Consider the following 21,692-nt stretch of genomic DNA (forward strand, 5'->3'; position numbering starts at 1 on the left):
ACAGTTTTCTTTAGTGATAGTAATATTATAACAGTATTGATTAGGTGACCTTGGGTGTCTTAGGTGACCTTGGGTGTCTTGAAAGGCGCCTCTAAATTAAAAGTATTATTATTATTATTATTATTAGTGATAGTGATATTATAACAGTATTCATTAGTGATAGTAATATCATAACAGTATTCATCAGTGATAGTAATATTGTAATAGTGTTCATCAGAACTGAAGTTATATTTTCAGAATCCCTGTTTATCAGTTTAATTTAATACCGTCTTGTATCGTATTGTAGGAGCAGCAGCTGGGGTCTGAGGAGGCGCGGAGCAAAGGTAAGTCTACTTTCTGTTCTATTCCCTTTTCTGACCCTCAGGGGAACCCAGGCAGGGCCCATCCATACACATCCTCTCATAGAAAGGGAATTATGCGCATAAACACAAAATATATGTATAAAGAGGAGCACACTGCAATCTGAATCAGAATTCAATCTCAGTGAATTCATAATAATCAATAATCAATTAAAAAAAAAAAAAAAAAAAAAAACAACAATAATGCAGGAACCCCTTTAATTAAAAAATGTACACATATACATATATACATATATATATATAAAAACATGGGAAAAGCATGAAAGAAGTATTAAAAACACACAGGGTAAAGATGAGTGCTGGCAGATAAGTGCAAAATAGATTAAATGAATAAATAAATAAATAGGTATATAAATAAAGATAGGCTTCCTTTCACATAAAGGAAGCCTCCAATGTAATAAATAAGGGCAGTAAAAGAGGTGGAAGGCCTCAATAACATCATGATGTAAAGGAAGCACACAGTGAAGATAAAAACATGCAGCATATTAAAACACACAATGGACCCGACGCCATGCAGGGAACCCCCCAGGAGGAGTCCCGGGACCCCCCAGCGCCCCCAGCAGCGTCCCAGTGCGGCCCCCACTCCCTGATGTTCAGGCCCAAGGGGGGGAGGGTCTTAAGCTTGGCTCTCCACCTCTGCTCCGCCTCCTTCCTCTGTCTGTCCGCCCAGCACGCCTTCACCTCCAGCCCGGTGATGAACAGTGAGGTAATGGGCTGTGTTTGGAAGTGTTGAGTGTGCCTAGTATATAATAGTGAATAGTATATAAGTGCTGTTTAAGTCTGGTGAGTATCGTGTGCTTTGTGTCGCCGACATATATGATGTGGCATTGGGAGCATGTGATGGCGTAGATGATGTTGTTGTCCAGTATGGTGAGTTTTTGCGGAATAGGGCTGGAGGTGGAGGCGTGCTGGTTCCTGATGACCGCCAGCTGCTGAAAGTGGCTTTGGTGTGGAGAGGGGGGGCTTCTAATATCTGTGGAGAAGCGGCCCGCACCAGGACATCCTGGAGGTCCCAGGACTTTCCTGTAAGCTGATATTATTTTATGATTCTGGAGTGTGGGGTTGTTGTGTTGTGCTTCAGTTTGTGTGTGTGATGTTTTGTGTCAATGTGCTGATGAGGGGTACGATGTGTGTGTGTGTGTGGCTGCCGCCCCTGATCGTCTCCGCTCCTGATGTCAGGGGTCACCTCAGGGAAGCTGTTGGGGAAGACCACCTGACTCAGCTGCTGCAGAGGACTCTCTCCCACAGTGGGAGATGATGGACCGCCCCGGCGACACTAAGAAAGGGACCGTCCAGGACTTGGGGAGGGTCTGGACCGCCTAGATATACTTTCTGTCTATGTGTGATGTATATACGTTGATGGGGGTCACTCAATATATTGGGAATTTGTTGTTCCCTGACCAATTGGAGTGGATCCTGTATGGGTCTGTAATGTAGTGTGTTCCCTAACTGTCTGTGTGCTTCTAAGAGGTATTGTTGTGTATCTAAGATGACTGTCTGGAGCCTTTGTCAGCGGGTTTGATAACTATGTGTTTGTAATTAGACAGGTGTCTAAGTGCTGTGTATTCTTGTTCAGTAGGGTTGGGTGTTTCTAAAGTGTTGTTGGGTGGTTATGCATGGCGGTGTGTTTATTGGTACGGAGGAGTGGGGTGAGGTTCTCCCACAAGGCGCCCGGCGGTGGTCCCCAGCTGGACGGCCCCTGAAGGGGTGGAATGGGCCCACCGGGTCGGCCATGGAAGGGTTCTGTTCACTTAAGTGACCGGTTGTAATGGTGGACATCTCTAAGGAATTCTAGTTTATCTGCGATACGGGGGGTGGGGATGAAAACTGAGGCCCTTCTCCAGCAGCTGAGTCTCCGTTTCTGACCGATGGAAGACGGTGGATAGATTTACAGTATTAGTCTAAATGGAGCTAGATGACGTATGGGCACGGACCCGTGAAAACAAGGCACGTAAAACGCCAAAAAAACGCCCCTGGGCCGACGGACGCGTTCCGCACGCAGCACACGACGTGATGAAGCAGACTCGGAGAACGCGGTAAAAGCAGCGACCTCGTCAGAAGAGACTCACGTCCAGGCCCAGCGGGAGGGCCAGCTCCGGAGTCCTGGTCCCCAAGGTGTAGTGGCTGGGTCGGCGAGGCTCCGGGCCCCCCACCGGGGGTCCATAGGGGCTGGGGTCAGGTCTGTAGCAGGGCCGGCGGCAGCCAGGGGCAAGGGTGGGCTTAGCCCACCCAAATGTGCGCCATGCCCACCCAATCAAAATAGAAGAAAATGAATGAAAAAATGTTGGTGGAAGTCCAGACCCACTATCGGACGGAGCTGTTCGTTTGCTGTCCAACAAAATGTCAAATCTAATTCAGACAATTAATTAATACCAAAGAATATACCATTACCATGCATTGCTTCTAATTGGGTGGGCCGGACAGCCTGCCTCCAAGTTACCCACCCGCTTATAGTGGTCACTGGTACACACACACACACACACACACACACACACACACACACACACACACACACACACACACACACACACACACACACACACACACACACACACACACACACACACACACACACACAATGCATTGACCAGTGCCATCACTATGCCATTTTATTCGGGGCTAAAGCCCCGGATATTATTGAATTAGCCCTGAATATAATTTTTGGGTAAAAAAAAAATATCTATAATAAGTAGCCTAGTCTAGATAGTCCTTCTGGCAAGAAAATAAACAGTTTTAAAAGTATAACCTGTTTACCACCTCAAGTGAATTAACTCATCCTATCCCCAGTCAGATCCGTGTGTGTGTGTGTGTGTGTGTGTGTGTGTGTGTGTGTGTGTGTGTGTGTGTGTGTGTGTGTGTGTGTGTGTGTGTGTGTGTGTGTGTGTGTGTGTGTGCGTGTGTGTGTGTTTGTGTATTGTCTGTCTCACGTATTTATTTTACTCTGAAATAACTTGAAAGCAGCACAGCAGTCAGGTAGCTATTTAAAGCTATAATGAACCACGTATTTTTTTAATTTAGGTAAAGCATTATGAAGAAATTTGCATGCATAATAAAGCATAGGAATATATGTTTGAACCTTTACTCTGAAGGAGTGTCTTCTTGAACCTTTACTCTGAAGGAGTGTCTTCTTGAACCTTTACACGGAAGGAGCGTCTTTCTGCCCTCAGAGGGTTCAGCGTTAGGGTTGAGTCAGGGTTTAGAGTCAGGGACAGAGCTGGTCAGGGAGGACTGCTTTAACACAAACCTCTTCACCTGCCTTCTGAATGGTTGGGACATTTTGCAATGATTAATTTGGGAAAATGGTTTCCTCTGCTTTTCTTTGCAAATGTATTGTATGCATTAATGTTCTGTCAGGTGTTTTTGTTTATACTGTATATTCAAATCCTACATTGACTTCTGCATGTTTGGTGCGGTTCATTAATTGTCCTTTAACTTGGTTAATGTCTAGCTAAACTCCTGCAATACATTTAATATACATGATGAATGTTATTCGGCAATGTTCACATTATCCATTTTGTAAAAATATAAAACATTCATGTTACTACTAAATTGAAGCCTATTCATGTATTTAACAACGTACATTGTTAAATACATGAATCATTTTGATTAGCCCCGAATATAATTTTTGGGTAAAATAAATAAAATTACAAATATTTAAAAGTAGCCTAGTCTAGATAGTCCATCTGGCAAGAGAATAAACAGTTTAAAAACATAACCTGTTTACCACCTCAAGTGATTTAACCTCTCCTATCCCCAGTCAGATCCGTGTGTGTGTAAGGTCTGTCTCACTTGTATTCATTTTACTCTGAAATAATTTGAATGGAACTTAAGATGTTTGGGGATGAGCAGCACAGCAGTCAGGCAGCTATGGAAAGCTATAATAAACTGTATTTTCTTTGTTAAAGGTAAAGCATTCTGAAACAATTTGCATGCAAAATAAAGCATACAAACGCCCCGGATGTTTATGAAACTTAAAAACACCCCTATTTTTTTTACTGTAAAGCAAATAGGCCTATTTAAATCACTATTTGAGGCATCAAATGAAAATGGCCAATCAAACATTTACATCACAATCATTTATTTGATATATATATACAAACACTATATCTATATAGTCTGTATAGTATATAGCTCTGGACAACCACAATCCAGGTTGCCCATCAGTGTGTGGAGGGAGGATATTACCACACACACAACAGTGGAGTCTCCATCACCTCTTCATCAGTGTGTGGAGGGAGGATATGACCACACACACAACAGTGGAGTCCCCATTACCTCTTCATCAGTGTGTGGAGGGAGGATATGACCACACACACAACAGTGGAGTCCCCATCACCTCTTCATCAGTGTGTGGAGGGAGGATATGACCACACACACAACAGTGGAGTCTCAATCCGTGTGTCTAAAGTAAGTTTGGTTTTCATGCGTCCTATCATCACTAGTCCCATCTTTGTCCACTGGTTGGCGCTTTAGAGACTGATTCAACTTGTGCTCCAGCTGCTGCTCTGTGTGGAGAAGCTTTAAGGTAGAACCTTAACACTAACTTAACCTCTAAGTCGGATGGTGGGAGGGTTAGGGTCAGGGTTTGGGTCAGGGTCAGGGTTAGGGTTAGGGTGAGGGTGAGGGTCAGGGTCAGGGTTAGGGTCAGGGTAAGAGTCAGGGTAAGGGTCAGGGTCAGGGTGAGGGTTAAGGTCAGGGTCAGGGTCAGGGTGAGGGTTAGGTTCAGGGTCAGGGTGAGGGTTAGGGTTAGGACGCTAAGGACGGTCAGTGGGACCCGACAGTATTTCACCTCATCTACGAGTCCAGTGGTGGTTTCTAAATGCTTTTCATTTGACTTTCCTGCAAAAGTCAAATGAATGTGTGTGTGTGTGTGTGTGTGTGTGTGTGTGTGTGTGTGTGTGTGTGTGTGTGTGTGTGTGTGTGTGTGTGTGTGTGTGTATGGTGTGTGTGTGTGTGTGTGTGTGTGTGTGTGTGTGTGTGTGTGTGTGTGTATCATGTGTCACCAAAGCTGTAAAGAAAGAGCGTCTGAGAGAGAGAGAGAGAGAGAGAGAGAGAGAGAGAGACTTTCCTGATCTACTCACTCACTCTCCACCTAGTCCTGGGTCTTCCCCGAGGTCTCCTCCCAACTGGACGTGCCTGAAACACCTCCCAAGGGAGGCGCCCGGTGGGCATCCTTGCCAGATGCCCAAAATGATGGACAACATTCATGACATTCACATTAACATTATGTTAACAATGCTACAATAAGTAAATAAGTCATTTAAGTCACTCATATCTTATAATACTTAAGGAAACTCTCATTAAAATATTTACTTGATTAACAGAAGAACCTACAGAGAGACAGACAGTCTTTCTGTAGGCCTACAGTTACCCTACAGAGAGTCTCTCTCTCTTTCTCTCTCTCTCCCTCTCCCTCTCTCCCCCTCTCCCCCCTCTCCCCCTCTCTCCCTCTCTCCCTCCTCTCCCTGTGTACTTAAAAAATCCTTTAAGTACATATAAACGAAATCTTGAAATAACTAAAGCAACGGCTTTTAAGTGTTGCACTATAAAGACTAGAGATATCGATGGATAGAGGATATCTCTCAGATAGCACTTTTTATACTACTGTGAGGGACCGGCGTGGTCGCCCCACGTATCTGGGATACGGCTAGCTGGAAATTGCGAGTGTGGGCAAAAATTAGGGCAATGGACTGACGACTAAGAAAAGTGAAGTTTTAATCTCTCCAAAACATTCACAAAAAATAGAGCAACGTTCAAAATGAAAAGGAAATGACTGCATCAGTCAGCAAACCAAACTAAGATAACATAAAATAGCATATCATAACCCAAACATACTTTTTTCGTACTGGCCTCACTTCAAGCCAGCACCACCCTCAGCCCCAAACACCAAATGAAAAGGCCCTTAAATAGGGGAATGGTAATTGGACCAATCACGGCCATATGGGCCAGACCATTAGTTGGGGGAACATTTACCTAAGCGACGGAAGACTAACTTCACACCAGCCCAATCTAATATATACACACACGCACACACAATATAATAATAATACTAATAATTACTCGAATGCGAGACAGTGAGAATGGGGAGGATTTCACCTTCTCACAACTACCATTACGTCTGCACATAATTTTTCAATCCTGTTTTACGGCACGCCATCAACACCCCACACACCTCTTTCATCACTCTCATGAACTCCATCACCGTTATTGGATCTTCCCCGATCAGTTCAACACTCACGGTCAGTTCTTTATCATATTTATTCTCTTTCTCTCCAGCCTCTTCTCCCCTCTGGTCTTTCTTTCCATAGTCTACTCCATCCAAGCCTTTTCCGTTTCCATTTTCCGTTTCCACTATGTCCGTCCGCATGATTTTCCTTCCCCAAACCAATGGGAGAATTATATTTCCCCAAACAGTGCCTATGCCTCAGTGGTAGAGTGCATGCTTTGCATGTATGAGGCCCCGGGTTCAATCCCGGCATCTCCATTTGATTGCCCTAGAAAAGTCAGGTGAGTGCTATTTTAATCAAATGAGGTCACGCAATGCTTAACCTACCAAAGATGTTGCCTAATGCTAATGTCTGAAACAAGTGAGAGAATTGAAACTGTGTTGTCGTCAACGATACAGGTTAATCAGTGCGTGCGATTTCAAAAGCGCACGCTTTTGTGCGCTGAAAAGCTAGGTGTGCGCTGAAAAGCTAGTGCCGGTCAACACATTGATATGAGTCCGGTACGTTATGCACTAAGTGTTGACAGCCACAGAAGAGAAAAACATTGTTGCGTCACGACGAAGATTCAGGCCTGCCGACAAGCGTTGGCCAGTTCTGCTATCTGTACGCAGACTACTTCTCTAAGAAATGTATGATACCGTACTGCCAGTCGATAACCGATTTCCCCTCTTGTATCGTTAAGCAAGCTTTCATGTATCGGTTGCCACATGTACAATTGAAGTAATCTGTTTTTCGGTCTCATCTGTATAGCTTCTCATGTAGGAGTGCTGAGGTCCGATCACTAAGATGTGATCAAAGCAAGCTGTGGTCAAGGGTGTAGGACTATTTCACAATTTGATCACACAGCCTCAAGCGTTGCAGTCTGTTACTGTTCGAACAACTGATAGACTTGAGGTCGATAAGCACCATTGTCCTGGCCAAGCGGTTAAGCTGATGCACTAGAAATCCATTGGATCCCCCGCTCCATGATTGAAATCTGCCACACCAGTTTACCACCTCTGCTATTAGCAGGCAGGCCAAATATCTTCATCTCTTAGGATGGCCTAGTGCAAGTCAACCTATTGATTTGCATGTATGAGGTCCTAGGTTCAATCCCCGGCATCTCCAAATTGTAGTGAAGGTGACGCGATGATTATGAAAAATTATGAAAATGATCCGATCACGAAACATTGCTGAATGTTACTGTGTAATGAATCTTTAAACAAAATGAGGTCACGCAATGCTTTACCTACCAAAAATGTTGCAGAATGCTAATGTTTGAACATGATAGAGAATTGAAATGTCGAAACTGTGTGGTTAAGGTGATGGACTAGAAATCCATTGGGGTCTCCCCGTGCAGGTTCGAATCCTGCCGTCTACTGTACAGGTTAATCAGTGTATGTTTAAGGGACTGTTTAAAGGATCAACAGAAATATGTCATGGTACTGCAGACCTCTTTCGTTGTCTTCCCAATAATTTGCTGAAGCATTTCTCCTGAACTGAGAGGGGTGCTGTGGCTGGGACTGTCATAGTGACTGTCTAGTTCACAGAAGAGGTAGTGTTCTAATCACATCAGTAAGTTGTATAATGTAAGTAACCTACTCAATTGGAATTCCTTAGCCGCCAGTTCTGATAGCTTAACACATGATCGGGTCAGGCTACATGAGACCTTTTTTCATTGGTGTCTCAAGTAAATAATACAATAGGGGTACTGTGGCTTAGCTGGTGTCTGTAAACAGGAGACCCTGGGTTCAACTCCCAGCAGTACCTACACAGTTTGCAACAGCATCATCTGGTGTAGGATGTGATAAAGTGTTTCTTGCAGTTAAAAAAAACGGAATTGTCTAACTGGCAATCTTGCTTGTGGTTGTAAACTTGCATCCATCAATGCAATAGACTTTCCATCAATGACAACGGCGGCAGGCAAGCAAAATTCTCTATAAAATGTATGATACACTAGTGCCAACTGATGACCTATTTGTCCCTTCTATCGTTAAGCAAAGCTTTCAGGAATCGGTTTACAGATGTACAATTGAAGTAACACAGGGGACTTCTCTCAACGGCAAAGCGTATGCTTCTCATGTAGAAGGCCTGAGGTTCAATGCCTGCCGTCTCCAAGATGTGATCAAAGCTAGCTTCAGTCAATTTGAAGACTATTTCAAAATTAGATCAAGCAAGGCTTAACCTACCCTAAGTGTTCCAGACTCTTTCCTGTTTCAAAAAAGCCAGAGACTTGAAACTCTAATAGTGTGTTGTCGTGGCCGAGGGTTAAGGCGATGGACTAGAAATCCATTGGGGTCTCCCCGCGCAGGTTCGAATCCTGCTGACAACTGTTTTATCTGAATACGATCTTTCATTCCCTTGTTCAGCCAACACATACACATATTACAGTGAAACTGCATCAAATCAGTGCAAATATGTTAATCTAAGCATGAAGAAGGCGCCATATTTAAAATCTGGCATTATCTGGAAAGGCACTTAGCAATCGATATTTTCTGACAACATGTTCTCAAAACATAAAATGTTAATATTTAAAGGTCTGATAGATCCGAAGACTAGTGTTGTCCGGTCCAGGTGCTGATTGCCATGGACGAGAAAACCCTTGGTGTGTTCGGAAGCAGGTTTAAAATGTAAATTCTTGAGCAGGAAGGGGATGTAGCTCCAGTGGTAGAGCGCATGCTGTGCATGTATGAGGCCACGGGTTCAAACACCGGCATATCAATTTGATTGCCCTAGGAAAAGTCATGTGAGTGCTATTTTAATCAAATGAGGTCACGCAATGCTTAACCTACCAAAGATGTTGCCGAATGCTAATGTTCGAAACAAGTGAGAGAATTGAAACTGTGTTGTCGGTCAACGATACAGGTTAATCAGTGCGTGCGATTTCAAAAGCGCACGCTTTTTATGCGCTCAAAAGCTAGTGCCGGTCCAACACATTGATATGAGTACGGTACGTTTGATGCACTAAGTGTTGACAGCCACAGAAGAGAAAAACATTGTTGCGTCACGACGAAGATTCAGGCCTGCCGACAAGCGTTGGCCAGTTCTGCTATCTGTACGCAGACTACTTCTCTAAGAAATGTATGATACCATACTGCCAGTCGATAACCGATTTCCCCTCTTGTATCGTTAAGCAAACTTTCATGTATCGGTTGCCACATGTACAATTGAAGTAATCTGTTTTCGGCTCATCTGTAAAGCTTCTCATGTAGGAGTGCCGAGGTCCGATCACTAAGATGTGATCAAAGCAAGCTGTGGTCAACGTGTGTAGGACTATTTCACAATTGATCACACAGCCTCAAGCGTTGCAGTCTGCTACTGTTCGAACAACTGATAGACTTGAGGTCGATAAGCACCATTGTCCTGGCCAAGCGGTTAAGCTGATGCACTAGAAATCCATTGGATCCCCCGCTCCATGATTGAAATCTGCCACACCAGTTTACCACCTCTGCTTTAGCAGGCAGGCGAAATATCTTCATCTCTTAGGATGGCCTAGTGCAAGTCAACCTATTGATTGGCTGTATCATTAAGCAAAGCTTCAGGTATTGATAGTAGAGATGTACTGATTATTACAAAAAGGGGATGTAGCTCAGTGGTAGAGCTCATGATTCGCTTGTATGAAGTCCTGGGTTCCATCCTCGGCATCTCCAAATTGTAGTGAAGGTGACGCGATGATTATGAATGAATTCCTTATATAAGGTAGAAGTCAAAGTGTGTTTATTGTTGCATGTACCAAATTGCTTCAGCACAGCAAAATTCTTACGACTTGGCAAGCATCATTCATCTACGCAGTAGACGTCATACATATAACAAAAATAACATAAAACTCTATAACACTATGACAATAAACCATATAAAATGTAACATTAACATACAACAAATTAAAAAACAAAAATCGTCGGTTCGAATTAGCTAAGGATAACTGCTAGGATAAGTTAAAAGTTTTTAAAATTGTGCAAATATATCTATGAAGTGAATTGTATGAGTGGGGGAGCAGGGAGTAGGTGGAGGTGGCAACTGTTCAGAGGTTCAGTGTTTCTGATTCAGAAGCCTTACAGCCAGGGGGAAAAAGCTATTTGTGAGTCTGGTAGTCCGTGTTCGGATGCTCCGGTAGCGTCTACCAGACGGCAGCAATGAGAACAGTCCATAGCCTGGGTGGCTGTTGTCCTTTAGAATCTTTTTTGCTTTCCTCAGGCATCTACTGTTGTAGATGCCTTGCACGGAGGGGAGATGGCTGCCGGTGATACGCTCCGCTGTCTTCACCACCCTCTGCAGGGCCTTGCGGTCGGCAGCGGAGCAGCTACCATACCAGGCAGTGATGCAGCCTGAGAGGATGCTCTCAATGGTGCATCTGTAAAAGTTTGTTAAAGTTTTTGAAGACATGCCAAACTTCTTGAGTCTCCTCAAGAAGTATAGCCGCTTCTGTGCAGTTTTGACTGCTGAGCCTGCCTGCATGGACCAGGTTAGGTCATCCTTGATGTACACACCGAGGAATTTGAAGTTGGAGACTCTCTCCACTTCAGCTCCCTCGATGTGTATGGGGTCCTGACCCCCCCTCTGCAGCTTCCTGAAATCCACGATCATTTCCTTGGTTTTGCAGACGTTGAGAGACAGGTTGTTGTCTTGGCACCATTCTGCCAAGACCCTTACCTCAGCTCTATAGGCGGTCTCATCGTTGTTAGAGATGAGACCCAGGATGGTAGTGTCGTCTGCAAACTTCAGGATGATGTTGGAACTGTGTGTTGCCACACAGTCATGCGTGTACAGGGAGTACAGGAGGGGACTGAGTACGCAGCCCTGGGGGGCCCCGGTACTCAGGGTCAGTGAGGAGGAGGTGTGGTTGCCCATTCTCACCACCTGGGGTCTGCTCGTCAGGAAGTCCAGGATCCAGTTGCACAGGGGTGTTTTAAGACCCAGGCCCCTGAGCTTCGGGACGAGCTTGGCAGGCACAATAGTGTTGAATGCTGAGCTGTAGTCCACAAACAGCATCCTCACATATGTGTTGCTCTTTTCCAGGTGGGAGAGGGTGGCGTGTGTAGCTAGGGCAATGGCATCGTCTGTTGATCGGTTTGGACGGTATGCAAACTGAAAGGGGTCCAGGGTGTTGGGAAGGGTAGAGCAGATGTGGGTTCTGACCAGCCGCTCAAAGCACTTCATAATTGTGGAGGTCAGTGCTACAGGGCGGTAGTCATTCAAGCAGGTTACTGATGTTTTCTTTGGTATGGGGATGATGGTGGCCTGCTTGAAGCAGGTGGGGACTTCAGACAGATGCAGTGATAAGTTGAATATGGAGGTGAATACCTCCGCAAGCTGGTCAGCGCACCCCCTGAGGACGCGGCCTGGGACTCCATCGGGCCCGATGACTTCCGGGGGTTCACCCTTTGGAGCTCTCGCCTCACGTCAGCCACGGTCAGGGACAGAGTGTAGTCGTCCTGGTCCTCGGCCAATCTTGCTGAAGGAAGGGGGTTGGTTGCCTCAAACCTTCCGTAAAAGGTGTTGAGGTCGTCAGGGAGAGAGGCGGCAGGCTGATCATCACTGTTATTTCTCCCTTTATAGCCAGTGATGTGTCGCAGGCCACCCCACAGGCGTCGGGGGTCAGAGCTGAGGTAGGTGGACTCCAGCTTGTCCCTGTATTCTCTCTTTGCATCTCTGATGGCCGTCCGCAGGTCACATCTGGACTTCCCCAAAGCCTCCTGGTCACCAGAGTTAAAGGCAGAGGACCGTGCTTTGAGCTTAGCACGGACATTACCATTTACCCAGGGCTTTTGGTTTGGGAAGGTCTTAACGCTGACCCTAGGTACGACATCATCAATGCATTTGGAGATGTGTGAGGAGACAGAGTCTGTGTATTCATTGATGTCCCCATCAGCTGCAACAAAGAACATCTGCCAGTCTGTTGTGTCAAAGCAGTCCTGCAGAGTGCTAATGGCTTCAGCACTCCAGCGTTGAACTGCCCTAGAAACCGGTTTTTCCTGTTTTAGGCGCTGTCTGTAGGTAGGGATAAGCATAATGGAGGTGTGATCCGATTTTCCGAAAGTGGGGCGGTGGAGGGGTTTGTAACACTTTCGAATCTGTGAGTAGCAATGGTCAAGAATCTGATCACCCCGGGTAGGAAAGTTTATGTGTTGATAGTACTTCGGTAAAACTTTCTTCATATTGGTCCTATTGAAGTCTCCAACAACAATAGAAACCGCCTCAGGGTGAGCATCCTCAAGTCCATTAATTACTCTGTAAAGTTCCTCTAACGCGCACGTTTTGTCCGCCTGCGGTGGAATGTATACTGCTGTGACAATAACGGAGCTGATTAGATTATGACAGAGTCAGGCACCATAGGATCCAGCCAGGTCTCGGTAAACGCCAGTACACAACAGTTTGCAATGTCCCGCTGGAATTCAATCCGTGCGTGTAGCTCGTCCAGTTTATTGTCCAAAGATTGCACATTCGCTAGTAGAATGCTTGGAAGCGGTGGGTTGCAGTATCTCGTCCGAGATCTGCACAGGATGCCGGCTCGCTTGCCTCTCTTCTTTCTCTTCCGTCGGCGTATTGGTAGGCATACCGGCGGTAAGACAAAGGAGTCACAGCAAGCACTCCGGTAAGTTGAGAAAAACTCAGTTTTAAGTGACGAACGAATTTCCAAAAGTGCCAGTCGATCATACTGAATGAGCGACAGTGCAGTACGTACAAAAAAACTAACAATAAAAACAATTATAAACATAAAGCTGCGTAGTGCATGCGGAGCCATTGTCAGTGGTCCCCGGTTCAATCCCCGGCATCTCCAAATTGTAGTGGAGGTGACGCGATGATTATGAATGAATCCCTTATATAAGGTAGAAGTCAAAAATGATCCGATCACGAAACATTGCTGAATGTTACTGTGTAATGAATCTTTAAACAAAATGAGGTCACGCAATGCTTTACCTACCAAAAATGTTGCAGAATGCTAATGTTTGAACATGATAGAGAATTGAAATGTCAAAACTGTGTGGTTAAGGTGATGGACTAGAAATCCATTGGGGCCCCGCGCAGGTTCGAATCCTGCCGTCAACTGTACAGGTTAATCAGTGTATGTTTAAGGGACTGTTTAAAGGATCAACAGAAATATGTCATGGTACTGCAGACCTCTTTCGTTGTCTTCCCAATAATTTGCTGAAGCATTTCTCCTGAACTGAGAGGGGTGCTGTGGCTGGGACTGTCATAGTGACTGTCTAGTTCACAGAAGAGGTAGTGTTCTAATCACATCAGTAAGTTGTATAATGTAAGTAACCTACTCAATTGGAATTCCTTTAGCCGCCAGTTGTGATAGCTTAGCACATGATCTGGTCAGGCTACATGAGACCTTTTTCATTGGTGTCTCAAGTATATAATACAATAGGGGTACTGTGGCTTAGCTGGTGAAAGCGCCTGTCTTGTAAACAGGAGACCCTGGGTTCAACTCCCAGCAGTACCTACACTTTTTGCAACAGCATCATCTGGGGCAGTATTCACAAAGGATCTTAGGGCTAAAAGTAGGTCCTAACTGGCGAATTTAGGAGTAACTCCTAAAAATAATGGGCGTGTCACTCTTAAATTTAGGACTCCTAACTTTTTTCACTAAGAGCAATTCACAAAGTATTTTAGGACTAAAAGTAGCACCTAAGTCTAGGAGAGCTTAAAAGTCCTCAAGAGGACTCCTAACTCAGTAAGACCTATTCACAAAGAATCTTAAAATGCCTGCGAGGCGAAATGTTAGGGTATTCAACTTATTGTGGAGTTAATGCCCGATGCAATAACATCCCCGACTAACAGGAATAATCCGATTAGTCCCGAAATAAAATGTTCTAAAAATTATAAGTTATAAAAAAAAATATATAACTTATAAAAAATAAAAATAATTGCGCCATCAAAAGACGAGGACGTGTTCGTCAATAGGAAGAAAGTGCATTCCATCAAAACGCAGGTTGTTTTTGATGCAAATTTTAACATAGCCTACTGGATGTTGTTGCAAAGTGGCCTGGATCTTCAGCTACCCATGATTCGCGCATTTTAATGGTGAGCGGTCTGAGGCAGCTTTTTGAGATGTAGGCCTACCAGTTGGGTGTCACTTGCTGGGTGACAGTGACTATCCATGCAAGACGTGGCTCTAGACACCCTACCTCAATCCACAACCGGGAGAACAGTTAAATGTAAGTGATTACGCAGATTACGCTTAGTCCTATGCGTAAAACACATCGTATTGGCTCTTTGCGAGCACACAAACATGCACGAAATGTTGTGGAGAGAGGAATTGGGCAGATGAAACGTCGGTTTCATGTCCTCCACGGCGAAATACGCCTCACCCCAGAGAGGGCAAGCACAGTAATCACTGTATGTGCCATTCTACACAACCTCTGCAAGCGGAGGAACATTCCACAGCCAGACGATGATGATGATGATGATGATGATGATGATGATGATGATGATGATGGCGATCAACATTACAAGGAATTTGGCCGTGTGGAACCGAGTGGACAGGCATTTAGGGATCACTTTGAAAACACATTTTAGGTAAACACCTTGGCACAAATCAGTCAACACTTGGGTAGTTCGTAACATTTATTTTCTTTTAGATTTTACGTATTTTTATTGTTTGCTTTCTCTCTCTCTTGAACGTGCAGGCTACAACGTCATTATCGTGGTCTGCACAAAATTGTCATCATGCGTGTATTCTGCTAACTGCACTATAACTACTTATAGGAATTCATTTCTAGCCTAGGCTATTTCCTTGTTTTTCGGTGATTCAGTGGGCTCGTCTGAACAACCAATCACCGAACTGACAGCTTCTAAACTCGTGCACGAGAATTGACGTAATCCATAGCAACGGCGCGTCACTCTTAGTTCACTCTTTGTGATTTATCCTTAGTAAGAGTAGGTCTCAGCGGCTTTGTGAATAACTTTTAAGAAAAAACTCCTACGTAAAATGTTTTAGCGCGAGTTAGGAGCACTCCTAGCGGTAAGATAAAATGCTTTGTGAACACGGCCCCTGGTGTAGATGTGATAAAAGTGTTTCTTGCAGTTAAAAAAAACGGAATTGTCCTAACTGGCAATCTTGCTTGTGGTTGTAAACTTGCAATCCATCAATGCAATAGACTTTCCATCAATGACAACAGCGGCAGGCAAGCAAAATTCTCTATAAAATGTATGATACCCTAGTGCCAACTGATGACCTATTTGTCCCTTCTATCGTTAAGCAAAGCTTCAGGAATCGGTTTTACAAATGTACAATTGAAGTAACACAGGGGACTTCTCTCAACGGCAAAGCGTATGCTTCTCATGTAGAAGGCCTGAGGTTCAATGCCTGCCGTCTCCAAGATGTGATCAAAGCTAGCTTCAGTCAATTTGAAGACTATTTCGAAATTAGATCAAGCAAGGCTTAACCTACCCTAAGTGTTCCAGACTCTTCCTGTTCAAAAAAGCCAGAGACTTGAAACTCCAAAAGTGTGTTGTCGTGGCCGAGTGGTTAAGGCGATGGACTTGAATACAATCTTTGATTCCCTTGTTCAGCCAACACATACACATATTATGGTGAAACTGGATGAAATCAGTGCAAATATGTTAATCTAAGCATGTAGAAGGCGCCATATTTAAAATCTGGCATTATCTGGAAAGGCACTTAGCAATCGATATTTTCTGACAACATGTTCTCAAAACATAAAATGTTAATATTTAAAGGTCTGATAGATCCGAAGACTAGTGTTTTCCGGTCCAGGTGCAAACCCTTGGTTTGTTCCGAAGCAGGTTTAAATGTAAATTCTTGAGCAGTAAGGGGATGTAGCTCAGTGGTAGAGCGCATGCTTTGCATGTATGAGGCCACGGGTTCAAACCCCGGCTATTCAATTTGATTGCCCTAGGAAAGTCATGCGAGTGCTATTTTAATCAAATGAGGTCACGCAATGCTTAACCTACCAAAGATGTTGCCGAATGCTAATGTTCGAAACAAGTGAGAGAATTGAAACTGTGTTGTCGTCAACGATACAGGTTAATCAGTGCGTGCGATTTCAAAAGCGCACGCTTTTTATGCGCTCAAAAGCTAGTGTGCGCTCAAAAGCTAGTGCCGGTCAACACATTGATATGAGTACGGTACGTTTATGCACTAAGTGTTGAAAGCCACAGAAGAGAAAAACATTGTTGCGTCACGACGAAGATTCAGGCCTGCCGACAAGCGTTGGCCAGTTCTGCTATCTGTACGCAGAATACTTCTCTAAGAAATGTATGATACCGTACTGCCAGTCGATAACCGATTTCACCTCTTGTATCGTTAAGCAAACTTTCATGTATCGGTTGCCACATGTACAATTGAAGTAATCTGTTTTCGGCTCATCTGTAAAGCTTCTCATGTAGGAGTGCTGAGGTCCGATCACTAAGATGTGATCAAAGCAAGCTGTGGTCAAGGGTGTAGAACTATTTCACAATTTGATCACACAGCCTCAAGCGTTGCAGTCTGCTACTGTTCGAACAACTGATAGACTTGAGGTCGATAAGCACCATTGTCCTGGCCAAGCGGTTAAGCTGATGCACTAGAAATCCATTGGATCCCCCGCTCCATGATTGAAATCTGCCACACCAGTTTACCACCTCTGCTTTAGCAGGCAGGCGAAATATCTTCATCTCTTAGGATGGCCTAGTGCAAGTCATCCTATTGATTGGCTGTATCATTAAGCAAAGCTTCAGGTATTGATAGTAGAGATGTACTGATTATTACAAAAAGGGGATGTAGCTCAGTGGTAGAGCGCATGAATCGCTTGTATGAGGTCCTGGGTTCAATCCCCGGCATCTCCAAATTGTAGTGAAGGTGACGCGATGATTATGAATGAATTCCTTATATAAGGTAGAAGTCAAAGTGTGTTTATTGTTGCATGTACCAAATTGCTTCAGCACAGCAAAATTCTTACGACTTGGCAAGCATCATTCATCTACGCAGTAGACGTCATACATATAACAAAAATAACATAAAACTCTGTAACACTATGACAATAAACCATATAAAATGTAACATTAACATACAACAAATTAAAAAACAAAAATCGTCGGTTCGAATTAGCTAAGGATAACTGCAAGGATAACTGCTAGGATAAGTTAAAAGTTTTTAAAATTGTGCAAATATATCTATGAAGTGAATTGTATGAGTGGGGGAGCAGGGAGTAGGTGGAGGTGGCAACTGTTCAGAGGTTCAGTGTTTCTGATTCAGAAGCCTTACAGCCAGGGGGAAAAAGCTATTTGTGAGTCTGGTAGTCCGTGTTCGATGATGCTCCGGTAGCGTCTACCAGACGGCAGCAATGAGAACAGTCCATAGCCTGGGTGGCTGTTGTCCTTTAGAATCTTTTTTGCTTTCCTCAGGCATCTACTGTTGTAGATGCCTTGCACTGAGGGGAGATGGCTGCCGGTGATACGCTCCGCTGTCTTCACCACCCTCTGCAGGGCCTTGCGGTCGGCAGCGGAGCAGCTACCATACCAGGCAGTGATGCAGCCTGAGAGGATGCTCTCAATGGTGCATCTGTAAAAGTTTGTTAAAGTTTTTGAAGACATGCCAAACTTCTTGAGTCTCCTCAAGAAGTATAGCCGCTTCTGTGCAGTTTTGACTGCTGAGCCTGCCTGCATGGACCAGGTTAGGTCATCCTTGATGTACACACCGAGGAATTTGAAGTTGGAGACTCTCTCCACTTCAGCTCCCTCGATGTGTATGGGGTCCTGACCCCCCCTCTGCAGCTTCCTGAAATCCACGATCATTTCCTTGGTTTTGCAGACGTTGAGAGACAGGTTGTTGTCTTGGCACCATTCTGCCAAGACCCTTACCTCATCTCTATAGGCGGTCTCATCGTTGTTAGAGATGAGACCCAGGATGGTAGTGTCGTCTGCAAACTTCAGGATGATGTTGGAACTGTGTGTTGCCACACAGTCATGCGTGTACAGGGAGTACAGGAGGGGACTGAGTACGCAGCCCTGGGGGGCCCCGGTACTGAGGGTCAGTGAGGAGGAGGGTGTGGTTGCCCATTCTCACCACCTGGGGTCTGCTCGTCAGGAAGTCCAGGATCCAGTTGCACAGGGGTGTTTTAAGACCCAGGCCCCTGAGCTTCGGGACGAGCTTGGCAGGCACAATAGTGTTGAATGCTGAGCTGTAGTCCACAAACAGCATCCTCACATATGTGTTGCTCTTTTCCAGGTGGGAGAGGGTGGCGTGTGTAGCTAGGGCAATGGCATCGTCTGTTGATCGGTTTGGACGGTATGCAAACTGAAAGGGGTCCAGGGTGTTGGGAAGGGTAGAGCAGATGTGGGTTCTGACCAGCCGCTCAAAGCACTTCATAATTGTGGAGGTCAGTGCTACAGGGCGGTAGTCATTCAAGCAGGTTACTGATGTTTTCTTTGGTATGGGGATGATGGTGGCCTGCTTGAAGCAGGTGGGGACTTCAGACAGATGCAGTGATAAGTTGAATATGGAGGTGAATACCTCCGCAAGCTGGTCAGCGCACCCCCTGAGGACGCGGCCTGGGACTCCATCGGGCCCCGATGACTTCCGGGGGTTCACCCTTTGGAGCTCTCGCCTCACGTCAGCCACGGTCAGGGACAGAGTGTAGTCGTCCTGGTCCTCGGCCAGTCTTGCTGAAGGAAGGGGGTTGGTTGCCTCAAACCTTCCGTAAAAGGTGTTGAGGTCGTCAGGGAGAGAGGCGGCAGGCTGATCATCACTGCTTTATCTCCCTTTATAGCCAGTGATGTGTCGCAGGCCACCCCACAGGCGTCGGGGGTCAGAGCTGAGGTAGGTGGACTCCAGCTTGTCCCTGTATTCTCTCTTTGCATCTCTGATGGCCGTCCGCAGGTCACATCTGGACTTCCCCAAAGCCTCCTGGTCACCAGAGTTAAAGGCAGAGGACCGTGCTTTGAGCTTAGCACGGACATTACCATTTACCCAGGGCTTTTGGTTTGGGAAGGTCTTAACACTGACCCTAGGTACGACATCATGAATGCATTTGGAGATGTGTGAAGAGACAGAGTCTGTGTATTCATTGATGTCCCCATCAGCTGCAACAAAGAACATCTGCCAGTCTGTTGTGTCAAAGCAGTCCTGCAGAGTGCTAATGGCTTCAGCACTCCAGCGTTGAACTGCCCTAGAAACCGGTTTTTCCTGTTTTAGGCGCTGTCTGTAGGTAGGGATAAGCATAATGGAGGTGTGATCCGATTTTCCGAAAGTGGGGCGGGGGAGGGTTTGTAACACTTTCGAATCTGTGAGTAGCAATGGTCAAGAATCTGATCACCCCGGGTAGGAAAGTTTATGTGTTGATAGTACTTCGGTAAAACGTTCTTCATATTGGTCCTATTGAAGTCTCCAACAACAATAGAAACCGCCTCAGGGTGAGCATCCTCAAGTCCATTAATTACTCTGTAAAGTTCCTCTAACGCGCACGTTTTGTCCGCCTGCGGTGGAATGTATACTGCTGTGACAATAACGGAGCTGAATTCCCGTGGGAGGTAGAAGGGGCGAACTTTAATCGATAACAGCTCCAGGTCTGGTGAGCAGTGTGCTGAAAGTGCCGCAACATCCGAGCCCCAGCGAGAATTAACCATCAAGCATACCCCTCCTCCCCTTCTTTTACCTGACTCGGAAGTCCTGTCCTGCCGGTAGATGGAGAAGCCGGTCGGAGTGACGGCAGAGTCAGGCACCATAGGATCCAGCCAGGTCTCGGTAAACGCCAGTACACAACAGTTTGCAATGTCCCGCTGGAATTTAATCCGTGCGTGTAGCTCGTCCAGTTTATTGTCCAAAGATTGCACATTCGCTAGTAGAATGCTTGGAAGCGGTGGGTTGCAGTATCTCGTCCGAGATCTGCACAGGATGCCGGCTCGCTTGCCTCTCTTCTTTCTCTTCCGTCGGCGTATTGGTAGGCATACCGGCGGTAAGACAAAGGAGTCACAGCAAGCACTCCGGTAAGTTGAGAAAAACTCTGTTTTAAGTGACGAACGAATTTCCAAAAGTGCCAGTCGATCATACTGAATGAGCGACAGTGCAGTACGTACAAAAAAACTAACAATAAAAACAATTATAAACATAAAGCTGCGTAGTGCATGCGGAGCCATTGTCAGTGCGACCATCCTCTCGGCGCACCACGTCCACGTCCACGAAGTCAAAAATGATCCGATCACGAAACATTGCTGAATGTTGAATTGTATGTTCTCAAAACATAAAATGTTAATATTTAAAGGTCTGATAGATCCGAAGACTAGTGTTGTCAGGTCCAGGTGCTGATTGCCGTGGACGAGAAAACCCTTGGTGTGTTCCGAAGCAGGTTTAAAATGTGAAATTATTGAGCAGTAAGGCGATGTAGCTCAGTGGTAGAGGTCACGCAATGCTTAACCTACCAAAGATGTTGCCGAATGCTAATGTTCGAAACAAGTGAGAGAATTGAAACTGTGTTGTCGTCAACGATACAGGTTAATCAGTGCGTGCGATTTCAAAAGCGCACGCTTTTGTGCGCTTGTGCGCTCAAAAGCTAGTGTGTGCTCAAAAGCTAGTGCCGGTCAACACATTGATATGAGTACGGTACGTTTATGCACTAAGTGTTGACAGCCACAGAAGAGAAAAACATTGTTGCGTCACGACGAAGATTCAGGCCTGCCGACAAGCGTTGGCCAGTTCTGCTATCTGTAAGCAGACCACTTCTCTAAGAAATGTATGATACCGTACTGCCAGTCGATAACCGATTTCACCTCTTGTATCGTTAAGCAAACTTTCATGTATCGGTTGCCACATGTACAATTGAAGTAATCTGTTTTCGGCTCATCTGTAAAGCTTCTCATGTAAGAGTGCTGAGGTCCGATCACTAAGATGTGATCAAAGCAAGCTGTGGTCAAGGGTGTAGGACTATTTCACAATTTGATCACACAGCCTCAAGCGTTGCAGTCTGCTACTGTTCGAACAACTGATAGACTTGAGGTCGATAAGCACCATTGTCCTGGCCAAGCGGTTAAGCTGATGTACTAGAAATCCATTGGATCCCCCGCTCCATGATTGAAATCTGCCACACCAGTTTACCACCTCTGCTTTTAGCAGGCAGGCCAAATATCATTAGGATGGCCTAGTGCAAGTCAACCTATTGATTGGCTGTATCATTAAGCAAAGCTT

General features: G+C 45.2%; 1 long non-coding RNA gene and 2 other non-coding genes across 3 annotated transcripts; all 3 read left to right on the plus strand.

The window, feature by feature from the left end:
• The first annotated feature begins 570 nt into the window (after positions 1-570).
• LOC115529202 (uncharacterized) lies at positions 571-2,921 on the plus strand. Its single transcript, XR_003973492.1, has 2 exons — positions 571-1,384; positions 1,539-2,921. It is a non-coding gene; the product is annotated as an uncharacterized LOC115529202 (long non-coding RNA).
• A 5,895-nt stretch (positions 2,922-8,816) lies between these two features.
• trnas-aga (transfer RNA serine (anticodon AGA)) lies at positions 8,817-8,897 on the plus strand. The gene has a single exon. It is a non-coding gene; the product is annotated as a tRNA-Ser (tRNA).
• A 5,041-nt stretch (positions 8,898-13,938) lies between these two features.
• On the plus strand, positions 13,939-14,012 carry trnat-ugu (transfer RNA threonine (anticodon UGU)). The gene has a single exon. It is a non-coding gene; the product is annotated as a tRNA-Thr (tRNA).
• Positions 14,013-21,692: the final 7,680 nt, after the last annotated feature.

The sequence above is a fragment of the Gadus morhua genome, chromosome 17 (assembly GCF_902167405.1).
Source record: "Gadus morhua chromosome 17, gadMor3.0, whole genome shotgun sequence".
NCBI classification, from domain to species: domain Eukaryota; kingdom Metazoa; phylum Chordata; class Actinopteri; order Gadiformes; family Gadidae; genus Gadus; species Gadus morhua.